Source organism: Papaver somniferum, chromosome 2 (assembly GCF_003573695.1).
Source record: "Papaver somniferum cultivar HN1 chromosome 2, ASM357369v1, whole genome shotgun sequence".
NCBI lineage: Eukaryota > Viridiplantae > Streptophyta > Magnoliopsida > Ranunculales > Papaveraceae > Papaver > Papaver somniferum.
The window spans coordinates 160,043,989-160,057,454 of record NC_039359.1 but is presented as its reverse complement, the minus strand read 5'-3'; the positions used below and the strand labels follow the sequence as shown (position 1 = coordinate 160,057,454).

Below are 13,466 nucleotides of genomic sequence, written 5' to 3'. Positions count from 1 at the left end.
ACACACTGTATGCCAGATCATAATGAATATGGAAACCGCATCCCATTCAAGTTACTATCATTTGTGGGGGAACTGCCATTTCTATTTCGGTCCATCATTGAAGGCCTGACGAAGTCTTCTTCAACCTTAGGTTGGTGGATGGTAACATCAGGAAATGGAGTCATTTGACCATTCTTTCCTTTAGGATCCTAATCCAACATGTTCTTGACCTTGATGCCAATAACACCTTGCTCAACAAAACAAACAACAATGAACTTTAAGTTAGAAGATGAACGGAATTTCCAGAAATAAAGAAAATTTAACTCGGCACACAACAAAAGAAGTAAAACAGAAAAAAAGGCGCTCTTTAGTAGGACTGGAGAGAATGATCAGATAGACGGAATACATTTATGTCACTGTTTCGACAATCAAACCAATAGGAAATTATCTAATCATCACCTCATACTCTCCACTGTCTCACTCTAAACAAAAATGAAACAAATAAAAGTAAACCAAACAACAATTAATATACTAATGAAAGATACAGTTTAAGTTAGTAACAATAAATGGTGTAGAAACTGACCAGTCTAAGAAGGACGTGTCTAACGGCTGAATCAATGTACTCGTAAATTAGCTGACCAGAAGAAATCATGTATCCATCCTTGAACTTCATTGACTTTGCACGAGCTAATAGGTACCGATATTCCATTCTCAGTACCACCATTTCATAAACTGAAACAAAAAAGAATGATTGTATAAGCTCACAGTTCATCCTCAAGCAAACTATGAGCCGATCATATTATGAATAAACTGATCCCATTTTTGTACATCAAAGGCATGGTCTAAAATATTCTTCTGATAAAATGATTCACTCATTTGAAAGGCAAGTTTGAACAATTTATTTGATAATGTGAAAAAGCAACATATGCACTAATTCACACTAATAAGAATAAGGAGCTCACCATGTGCAATGGAAAGTGTTGAGATCTGTAATAACAGTAACAAAGAACTAAGAGAAAGACAACCTTCTTCTGAATGCCCTGCCATTTAAGCTTCATGTAAGCTGCAGTAGCTATCATCCATTCCTCATCTCCACCAGTCTTCCTACAACAAAACAGTAAAGGTCAAACACAGCTTTTTCACCCATACTAAAATAAGCACAACATCATTGCACAAAGCAATACTAGCTCCCTTAGCAATATCATTGTCCTAGAAGTGGTTATGTAACTAAGTTGCATTGTTGCCGTAACTCTTGAGCATGTAAGATTGGCAGGAAGAATCAACTATAAGTTGAAATTAGTTATCTAAATAACTAAGAGAAAGAGAGAGACAGAGTGAGTTACCTAAATTCCTTTTTCTTAACTGTCGTTGCCTCGCAATAATGTTTTCATGCGCCACAGCCTGAGAATTGGGAACTATATGTAGCCATGCAAAATCCTCTTATCTTCTCCTAAATTCTCAGATTACACATGATCAGTAACTCTAATTCCAAAACTTTGTACCTACAAACATTTTCCAACATATCTGGTAAGTACTACGAAAGAGTAACCCAAAAATATCAGACCATAACATATTTAATTTAGATGTCTCACTATACTGAGTTGTATGCTTCTGTACTAGATGAAGGAGACAACTTACATGGTCTACCAAGATGGGAACTGCATCAGTTGGCTCCGAATAAAGCTCCTAAATCAAAGACCATTGGTTGCAGTGAGTAGAGAATACGATTCTCTTTAGCAGGCCCAAACCTGTACATTATAATCTACATTTTCTTGTTCTGCTGTATTTATCTCAATTGTTGATCTACAAAAGACATATCCATAAAACCATTAAAACACAACTATATGGTTCAGTGAAAGCCCAAATTTTTCTACATAACCCCTAATTTCACAACAACAAAGAAAAAATCCCATTGCCTGTTAATAACCAAAGAAAATAATAAATTCTAGCAGTTACATTGAGATACCCGTGCAGGGAATTGAGTTTGCTTGACCACCTTCACTCCATCCATATGGGTTGATATTTATTTCCCCATTGCTTGCAGCTTCATATATTCCATGGATTTTTCGATCAGAGTAATTGAACATGAATATTGGCAAGCCAGGCTTGACGTAAAAGCATCAGTGGCACTGGTTTTGTCTTCTCTTGCTTATCTCGCAGCTGTAAAAGCATCCATTAATCCCGCGAAAAACTCTTCTAACTCTCGGTCAATATCCACCACTACTGCATCACGCCAATAATCACAGCAACATCCTCCTTTTCAGCTGCACATTATCCAACTTCCATTCTCAGTACCACCATTTCAGCATATAACCAGTACCACTTCCATCAACATTACATTCTTCCATGTCTTCTTGTTCATATCCTGCTGCTATAAACACTACATTACCATCATCTTTCATAGCTTTAATCTTAATATCAACCTCTCTAGAGATTCTTGAACATAACCAAGCCCCTACTGCCTATTTCATATCCATCTCATTCTCTGCATCAAGTTAATATCCTGTAACAGCAACATTCCATTCCTGCACATATTTGACCATGGCTATCACTCAGCTCAAGTCCAGCACCAGACTCAGCTAACTCCATTATTTGTTTCAAACAACAACAACATTCCCTCAACATGCTCAAGTCGAACACCAGACTCAGCTAACTCCATTCACTTCTTCATTTCTTCATCACCAGTTCTGTCATTTACATCCTGAATCTCCAAAACTTGTTGTTTTTGTTCTCAACTGATGGCAACAGTTAACACCACCAGTTACATTCATCTATAGCAGCAGCGGTCTTCAAAACTTCAATATCAAACCGAAACCATGAATATCAACATTATACTTCTTCATCTGAACCCTAACAACAAGCATACAACCACACAATTACCACTAAACCCATCTTCTTATGATTGAAATCGAGCTCAGCTTCCCCTTTAATCAATTCAAATCTTCAAATCTATCAAAGAATCATACATCCAACACAAACCCTAGCTCTGATTTTATCAATCCTCCAACACAATAGAACCCTAGTTCTTCATAAATCTGCTCATGTCTTCTATCTATCTGAGGGAATCAATCGAACCCATCTCTGTTTTCAGTTGAAGCTCAGAAACCCTCATTTCGATTTCCATCTCCTCCCTGAGTTCTTCATCTGCATCTATGCTTGAATTAACTTCAAAAACTCTTGTCTTCACTCAAACAGAACCTCACAGAGCAATGGTACCATTTACTGCCAGAATTCATCCAAATCACCCATAGAATTTCACTATTTCGGTTGTCAACTCAGACTCTACCCAGCTAAAACATCAACCATTCAACCACAAACTCATCGTACCCAATTGAGCTCAGAGATTTTGATTTTGATTTTGAAATCTAGGGTTTGTTTTTTTCAGCTCAACATTGAGATTCGGGGGGGTTTTTATTTTTTTTTTGAAATCTAGGGTTCGGTTATGGGAATTGGGATGAGGTTCTAGATTGAGAAGAAGATTTTGATGAATCGAGAACTTCTAGAGATGGAAGAATTGAGTTATGTGATGAAGATTTGAAGGAAACTTGAGTTAGGGCCGCCGTTGATTGTTACCGAGAAGAAATTTGGTTTTGTGTAACTTGAATCAGTGATGGGGTTGATTAGAATTTGGTTCAGATCTGGATTTGATGAGCTGCTACTATTGACTGTTGTGGATGAGAGAAAGGGGGAGTTAAAGAGAGAGATTGAGAGAAGATGATGAAGAAGAGGGGTCGAGAGAAGAGCAGCGGTGATGATGGAGCGCCACCGTCATCTGTGGAGTAGAGGTGTTCTTCAGCGGTGGTGATTGAGAGAAAAATAGATAGGAATTGGGTTCGAGTGGTTGAAGGAGGGTTATGCTTCGGGAAAAAAAGAAAGAAGAAAAGAGTGAATCCGAATGAAAATGATGGACGGTTGAGATTGTATTTGAGATGCTCATACGGATTAAGAAAAGATCTTGACGGTTGAGATTGTATTTAGGATGCTCATGCGGATTGAGAAGTATGTGTTTCATTTTGTTCTAATACGAGCTCATGTATTCGGTTTGATTATCAACCTTCGACACGAAAAAAATCCAAAAAAAATATGAATAAATGTAGCACATTCTTATCGACATTTTGATATAAAAAAATCCAAAAAATGTATAAGAATAAAGTTGAAAAATAAGAAATCAATCCGATAATTGGTGTGTTTCTTTGTGCTTTTGTGCTTTCTCTTTGTGCTTCCGGTTTGAATTTCGACTAGTTACATAGGTCATGAAGTAATTTTGACTAGTCATACATGTCATGAAGTAGCTTTAGTTCACATTAATAGCATGATATATCATCGAAATCGATAAATATGAAGTTCAATGTCGATTCAAACTTCAAATGTGGTATAACAACATACAAACTATGAACCAAGAAGCTCTGAGAGGGTTCTGACTTCAAACTTAGCATGATACATCATCAAAATCGACAAATATGAAGCTCAATGTCGATTCGAACTTCAAACTTGGTATAATGGCCTATAATCTATGAACCACGAAGCTCTGAGAAGGTTCCGACTTCAAAATTAGCATGATACATCATCGAAATTGATGAATATGAAGCTCAGTGTCGATCCAAACTTGAAGTTCGGTATAACGACTTACAAACTATGAAAAAGAAGTCTGAAAGTCCACAAAAACGATGAATCCAACCATTTACTGGTAAGATTCCATGGAAATATTCTACGAAACCTTAAACACACACAAAACTTGGTAAGAACGATGAATCCATCCATTTACAGGTAAGATTCCTTCGGAATATTCTACGAAACCTTAAACAAACCCTATTTCTGCACATTGGATGCAAACCAGACTCCGAGACCGAAACCTGGCAGCGAGTGGACTACTCTAAGTCAGAAACTTGGTAAGAACGACGAATCCATCGATTTACAGGTAAGATTCCTTCGGAATATTCTACGAAACCTTAAACAAACCCTATTTCTACATATTGTATGCATACAAGGCTCCGAGATCGAAACCTGGCCGTGAGTTGACTACTCTAAGTCAGAAACTTGGTAAGAACGACGAATCCATCCATTTACAGGTAAGATTCCTTCGGAAATTTCTAAGAAACCTTAAACAAACCCTATTTCTGCATATTGTATGCAAACCAGGCTCCGAGATCGAAACCTGGCTGGGAGTGGACTACTCTAAGTCAGAAACTTGGTAAGAACGACGAATCCATCCATTTACAGGTAAGATTCCTTCGGAATATTCTACGAAACCTTATACAAACCCTATTTCTGGATATTAGATGCAAACTAGGCTCCGAGATCGAAACCTGGCCGCGAGTGGGCTATTCTAAGTCAGAAACTTGGTAAGAACGACGAATCCATCCATTTACAGGTAAGATTCTTTGGGAGTATTTTACGAAACCTTAAACAAACCCTATTTCTCCATATTGTATGCAAACCAGGCTCCGAGATCGAAATCTGGCCGGGAGTGGACTACTATAAGTCAGAAACTTGGTAAGAACGACGAATCCATCCATTTACAGGTAAGATTCCTTCGGAATATTCTACGAAACCTTAAACAAACCCTATTTCTGCATATTGTATGCAAACCAGGCTCCGAGATCGAAACCTGGCTGGGAGTGGACTACTCTAAGTCAGAAACTTGGTAAGAACGACGAATCCATCCATTTACAGGTAAGATTCCTTCGGAATATTCCACGAAACCTTATACAAACCCTATTTCTGCAAATTAGATGCAAACCAGGCTCCGATATCCAAACCTGGCCGCGAGTGGGATACTCTAAGTCAGAAACTTGGTAAGAACGACGAATCCATCCATTTACAGGTAAGATTCCTTGGGAGTATTCTACTAAACCTTAAACAAACCCTATTTCTCCATATTGTATGCAAACCAGGCTCCGAGATCGAAATCTGGCCGGGAGTGGACTACTATAAGTCAGAAACTTGGTAAGAACGACGAATCCATCCATTTACAGGTAAGATTCCTTCGGAATATTCTACGAAACCTTATAAAAACCCTATTTCTGCATATTAGATGCAAACCAGGCTCCGAGCTCGAAACCTGGCCGCGAGTGGGCTACTCTAAGTCAGAAACTTGGTAAGAACGACGAATCCATCCATTTTTACAGGTAAGATTCCTTGGGAGTATTCTAAAAAACCTTAAACAAACCCTATTTCTCCATATTGTATGCAAACCACGTTCCGAGATCGAAATCTGGACGGGAGTGGACTACTATAAGTCAGAAACTTGGTAAGAACGACGAATCAATCGATCTACAGGTAAGATTCCATCGGAATATTCTACGAAACCTTAAACAAACCCTATTTCTGCATATTGTATGCATACAAGGCTCCGAGATCCAAACCTGGCCGTGAATTGACTACTCTAAGTCAGAAACTTGGTAAGAACGACGAATCCATCCATTTACAGGTAAGATTCCTTTGGAATATTCTAAGAAACTTTAAACAAACCCTATTTCTGCATATTGTATGCAAACCAGGCTCCGACCTCGAAACCTGGCCGCGAGTGGGCTACTCTAAGTCAGAAACTTGGTAAGAACGACGAATCCATCCATTTACAGGTAAGATTCCTTGGGAGTATTCTACAAAACCTTAAACAAACCTATTTCTCCATATTGTATGCAAACCACGTTCGGAGATCGATCTGGCCGGGAGTGGACTACTATAAGTCAGAAACTTGGTAAGAACGACGAATCCATCCATTTACAGGTAAGATTCCTTCAAATATTCTACGAAACCTTAAACAAACCCTATTTATGGATATTGGATGCAAACAAGGCTCCAAGATCGAAACCTGGCCGCGAGTGGACTACTAAGTAAGAAACTTGGTAAGAACGACGAATCCATCGATCTACAGGTAAGATTCCATCGGAATATTTACGAAACCTTAAACAAACCCTATTTCTGCATATTGTATGCATACAAGGCTCCGAGATCGAAACCTGGCCGTGAGTTGACTACTCTAAGTCAGAAACTTGGTAAGAACGACGAATCCATCCATTTACAGGTAAGATTCCTTCGGAATATTCTAAGAAACCTTAAACAAACCCTATTTCTGCATATTGTATGCAAACCAGGCTCCGAGATCGAAACCTGGCTGGGAGTGGACTACTCTAAGTCAGAAACTTGGTAAGAACGACGAATCCATCCATTTACAGGTAAGATTCCTTCGGAATATTCTACGAAACCTTATACAAACCCTATTTCTGCATATTAGATGCAAACCAGGCTCCGAGATCGAAACCTGGTCGCGAGTGGGCTACTCTAAGTCAGAAACTTGGTAAGAACGACGAATCCATCCATTTAAAGGTAAGATTCCTTTGGAGTATTCTACGAAACCTTAACCAAACCCTATTTATGCATATTGGATGCAAACCAAGCTCCAGATCGAAACCTGGACATGGTGGACTACTAAGTCAGAAACTTGGTAAGAACGACGAATCCATCGATCTACAGGTAAGATTCCATCGGAATATTCTACGAAACCTTAAACAAACCCTATTTCTGCATATTGTATGCATACCAGGATCCGAGATCGAAACCTGGACGTGAGTTGACTACTCTAAGTCAGAAACTTGGTAAGAACGACGAATCCATCCATTTACAGGTAAGATTCCTTCGGAATATTCCACGAAACCTTATACAAACCCTATTTCTGCAAATTAGATGCAAACCAGGCTCCGATATCCAAACCTGGCCGCGAGTGGGATACTCTAAGTCAGAAACTTGGTAAGAACGATGAATCCATCCATTTACAGATAAGATTCCTTGGGAGTATTCTACTAAACCTTAAACAAACCCTATTTCTCCATATATGCAAACCAGGCTCCGAGATCGAAATCTGGCCGGGAGTGGACTACTATAAGTCAGAAACTTGGTAAGAACGACGAATCCATCCATTTACAGGTAAGATTCCTTCGGAATATTCTACGAAACCTTAAACAAACCCTATTTATGCATATTGGATGCAAACTAGGCTCCAAGATCGAAACCTGGCCGCGAGTGGACTACTAAGTCAGAAACTTGGTAAGAACGACGAATCCATCGATCTACAGGTAAGATTCCATCGGAATATTCTACGAAACCTTAAACAAACCCTATTTCTGCATATTGTATGCATACCAGGATCCGAGATCGAAACCTGGCTGTGAGTTGACTACACTAAGTCAGAAACTTGGTAAGAACGACGAATCCATCCATTTACAGGTAAGATTCCTTCGGAATATTCTAAGAAACCTTAAACAAACCCTATTTCTGCATATTGTATGCAAACCAGGCTCCGAGATCGAAACCTGGATGGGAGTGGACCACTAAGTCAGAAACTTGGTAAGAACGACGAATCCATCCATTTACAGGTAAGATTCCTTCGGAATATTCTATGAAACCTTATACAAACCCTATTTCTGCACATTAGATGCAAACCAGGCTCCGAGCTCGAAACCTGGCCGCGAGTGGGCTACTCTAAGTCAGAAACTTGGTAAGAACGACGAATCCATCCATTTACAGGTAAGATTCCTTGGAGTATTCTACGAAACCTTAAACAAACCCTATTTATGCATATTGGATGCAAACCAAGCTCCAAGATCGAAACCTGGACGCGAGTGGACTACTAAGTCAGAAACTTGGTAAGAACGACGAATCCATCGATCTACAGGTAAGATTCCATCGGAATATTCTACGAAACCTTAAACAAACCCTATTTCTGCATATTGTATGCATACCAGGATCCGAGATCGAAACCTGGACGTGAGTTGACTACTCTAAGTCAGAAACTTGGTAAGAACGACGAATCCATCCATTTACAGGTAAGATTCCTTCGGAATATTCTAAGAAACCTTAAACAAACCCTATTTCTGCATATTGTATGCAAACCAGGCTCCTAGATCGAAACCTGGCTGGGAGTGGACTACTCTAAGTCAGAAACTTGGTAAGAACGACGAATCCATCCATTTACAGGTAAGATTCCTTCGGAATATTCTAAGAAACCTTAAACAAACCCTATTTCTGCATATTGTATGCAAACCAGGCTCCGAGATCGAAACCTGACTGGGAGTGGACTACTCTAAGTCAGAAACTTGGTAAGAACGACGAATCCATCCATTTACAGGTAAGATTCCTTCGGATTATTCTATGAAACCTTATACAAACCCTATTTCTGCACATTAGATGCAAACCAGGCTCCGAGATCGAAACCTGGCCGCGAGTGGGCTACTCTAAGTCAGAAACTTGGTAAGAACGACGAATCCATCCATTTAAAGGTAAGATTCCTTGGGAGTATTCTACGAAACCTTAAACAAACCCTATTTATGCATATTGGATGCAAACCAAGCTCCAAGATCGAAACCTGGACGTGAGTGGACTACTAAGTCAGAAACTTGGTAAGAACGACGAATCCATCGATCTACAGGTAAGATTCCATCGGAATATTCTACGAAACCTTAAACAAACCCTATTTCTGCATATTGTATGCATACCAGGATCCGAGATCGAAACCTGGACGTGAGTTGACTACTCTAAGTCAGAAACTTGGTAAGAACGACGAATCCATCAATTTACAGGTAAGATTCCTTTGGAATATTCTAAGAAACCTTAAACAAACCCTATTTCTGCATATTGTATGCAAACCAGGCTCCGAGATCGAAACCTGGCTGGGAGTGGACTACTCTAAGTCAGAAACTTGGTAAGAACGACGAATCCATCCATTTACAGGTAAGATTCCTTCGGAATATTCCACGAAACCTTATACAAACCCTATTTCTGCAAATTAGGTGCAAACCAGGCTCCGATATCCAAACCTGGCCGCGAGTGGGATACTCTAAGTCAAAAACTTGGTAAGAACGACGAATCCATCCATTTACAGGTAAGATTCCTTGGGAGTATTCTACTAAACCTTAAACAAACCCTATTTCTCCATATTGTATGCAAACCAGGCTCCGAGATCGAAATCTGGCCGGGAGTGGACTACTATAAGTCAGAAACTTGGTAAGAACGACGAATCCATCCATTTACAGGTAAGATTCCATCGGAATATTCTACGAAACCTTAAACAAACCCTATTTATGCATATTGGATGCAAACTAGGATCCAAGATCGAAACCTGGCCGCGAGTGGACTACTAAGTCAGAAACTTGGTAAGAACGACGAATCCATCGATCTACAGGTAAGATTCCATCGGCATATTCTACGAAACCTTAAACAAACCCTATTTCTGCATATTGTATGCATATACCAGGATCCGAGATCGAAACCTGGCTGTGAGTTGACTACTCTAAGTCAGAAACTTGGTAAGAACGACGAATCCATCCATTTACAGGTAAGATTCCTTCGGAATATTCTAAGAAACCTTAAACAAACCCTATTTCTGCATATTGTATGCAAACCAGGCTCCGAGATCGAAACATGGATGGGAGTGGACCACTCTAAGTCAGAAACTTGGTAAGAACGACGAATCCATCCATATACAGGTAAGATTCCTTCGGAATATTCTATGAAACCTTATACAAACCCTATTTATGCACATTAGATGCAAACCAGGCTCCGAGCTCGAAACCTGGCCGCGCGTGGGCTACTCTAAGTCAGAAACTTGGTAAGAACGACGAATCCATCCATTTACAGGTAAGATTCCTTGGGAGTATTCTACGAAACCTTAAACAAACCCTATTTATGCATATTGGATGCAAACCAAGCTCCAAGATCGAAACCTGGACGTGAGTGGACTACTAAGTCAGAAACTTGGTAAGAACGACGAATCCATCCATTTACAGGTAAGATTCCTTCGGAATATTCTAAGAAACCTTAAACAAACCCTATTTCTGCATATTGTATGCAAACCAGGCTCCGAGATCGAAACCTGGCTGGGAGTGGACTACTCTAAGTCAGAAACTTGGTAAGAACGACGAATCCATCCATTTACAGGTAAGATTCCTTCGGAATATTCTAAGAAACCTTAAACAAACCCTATTTCTGCATATTGTATGCAAACCAGGCTCCGAGATCGAAACCTGGCTGGGAGTGGACTACTCTAAGTCAGAAACTTGGTAAGAACGACGAATCCATCCATTTACAGGTAAGATTCCTTCGGAATATTCCACGAAACCTTATACAAACCCTATTTCTGCAAATTAGGTGCAAACCAGGCTCCGATATCCAAACCTGGCCGCGAGTGGGATACTCTAAGTCAGAAACTTGGTAAGAACGACGAATCCATCCATTTACAGGTAAGATTCCTTGGGAGTATTCTACTAAACCTTAAACAAACCCTATTTCTCCATATTGTATGCAAACCAGGCTCCGAGATCGAAATCTGGCCGGGAGTGGACTACTATAAGTCAGAAACTTGGTAAGAACGACGAATCCATCCAGTTACAGGTAAGATTCCATCGGAATATTCTACGAAACCTTAAACAAACCCTATTTATGCATATTGGATGCAAACTAGGCTCCAAGATCGAAACCTGGCCGCGAGTGGACTACTAAGTCATAAACTTGGTAAGAACGACGAATCCATCGATCTACAGGTAAGATTCCATCGGCATATTCTACGAAACCTTAAACAAACCCTATTTCTGCATATTGTATGCATATACCAGGATCCGAGATCGAAACCTGGCTGTGAGTTGACTACTCTAAGTCAGAAACTTGGTAAGAACGACGAATCCATCCATTTACAGGTAAGATTCCTTCGGAATATTCTAAGAAACCTTAAACAAACCCTATTTCTGCATATTGTATGCAAACCAGGCTCCGAGATCGAAACATGGATGGGAGTGGACCACTCTAAGTCAGAAACTTGGTAAGAACGACGAATCCATCCATATACAGGTAAGATTCCTTCGGAATATTCTATGAAACCTTATACACACCCTATTTATGCACATTAGATGCAAACCAGGCTCCGAGCTCGAAACCTGGCCGCGTGTGGGCTACTCTAAGTCAGAAACTTGGTAAGAACGACGAATCCATCCATTTACAGGTAAGATTCCTTGGGAGTATTCTACGAAACCTTAAACAAACCCTATTTATGCATATTGGATGCAAACCAAGCTCCAAGATCGAAACCTGGACGTGAGTGGACTACTAAGTCAGAAACTTGGTAAGAACGACGAATCCATCGATCTACAGGTAAGATTCCATCGGAATATTCTACGAAACCTTAAACAAACCCTATTTCTGCATATTGTATGCATACCAGGATCCGAGATCGAAACCTGGACGTGAGTTGACTACTCTAAGTCAGAAACTTGGTAAGAACGACGAATCCATCCATATACAGGTAAGATTCCTTCGGAATATTCTATGAAACCTTATACAAACCCTATTTATGCACATTAGATGCAAACCAGGCTCCGAGCTCGAAACCTGGCCGCGCGTGGGCTACTCTAAGTCAGAAACTTGGTAAGAACGACGAATCCATCCATTTACAGGTAAGATTCCTTGGGAGTATTCTACGAAACCTTAAACAAACCCTATTTATGCATATTGGATGCAAACCAAGCTCCAAGATCGAAACCTGGACGCGAGTGGACTACTAAGTCAGAAACTTGGTAAGAACGACGAATCCATCGATCTACAGGTAAGATTCCATCGGAATATTCTACGAAACCTTAAACAAACCCTATTTCTGCATATTGTATGCATACCAGGATCCGAGATCGAAACCTGGACGTAAGTTGACTACTCTAAGTCAGAAACTTGGTAAGAACGACGAATCCATCCATTTACAGGTAAGATTCCTTCGGAATATTCTAAGAAACCTTAAACAAACCCTATTTCTGCATATTGTATGCAAACCAGGCTCCGAGATCGAAACCTGGCTGGGAGTGGACTACTCTAAGTCAGAAACTTGGTAAGAACGACGAATCCATCCATTTACAGGTAAGATTCCTTGGGAGTATTCTACGAAACCTTAAACAAACCCTATTTCTCCATATTGTATGCAAACCAGGCTCCGAGATCGAAATCTGGCCGGGAGTGGACTACTATAAGTCAGAAACTTGGTAAGAACGACGAATCAAGATTCCTTCGGAATATTCTAAAAAACCTTAAACAAACCCTATTTATGCATATTGGATGCAAACCAGGATCCAAGATTGAAACCTGGCCGCGAGTGGACTACTAAGTCAGAAACTTGGTAAGAACGACGAATCCATCGATCTACAGGTAAGATTCCATCGGCATATTCTACGAAACCTTAAACAAACCCTATTTCTGCATATTGTATGCATATACCAGGATCCGAGATCGAAACCTGGCTGTGAGTTGACTACTCTAAGTCAGAAACTTGGTAAGAACGACGAATCCATCCATTTACAGGTAAGATTCCTTCGGAATATTCTAAGAAACCTTAAACAAACCCTATTTCTGCATATTGTATGCAAACCAGGCTCCGAGATCGAAACATGGATGGGAGTGGACCACTCTAAGTCAGAAACTTGGTAAGAACGACGAATCCATCCATATACAGGTAA

The 13,466-nt window shown here is 40.0% G+C and overlaps 1 non-coding gene across 1 annotated transcript; it reads right to left on the bottom strand.

The window, feature by feature from the left end:
• Positions 1 to 362: 362 nt before the first annotated feature.
• LOC113354846 lies at positions 363 to 445 on the bottom strand. The gene has a single exon (XR_003362054.1). It is a non-coding gene; the product is annotated as a small nucleolar RNA Z102/R77 (small nucleolar RNA).
• Positions 446 to 13,466: the final 13,021 nt, after the last annotated feature.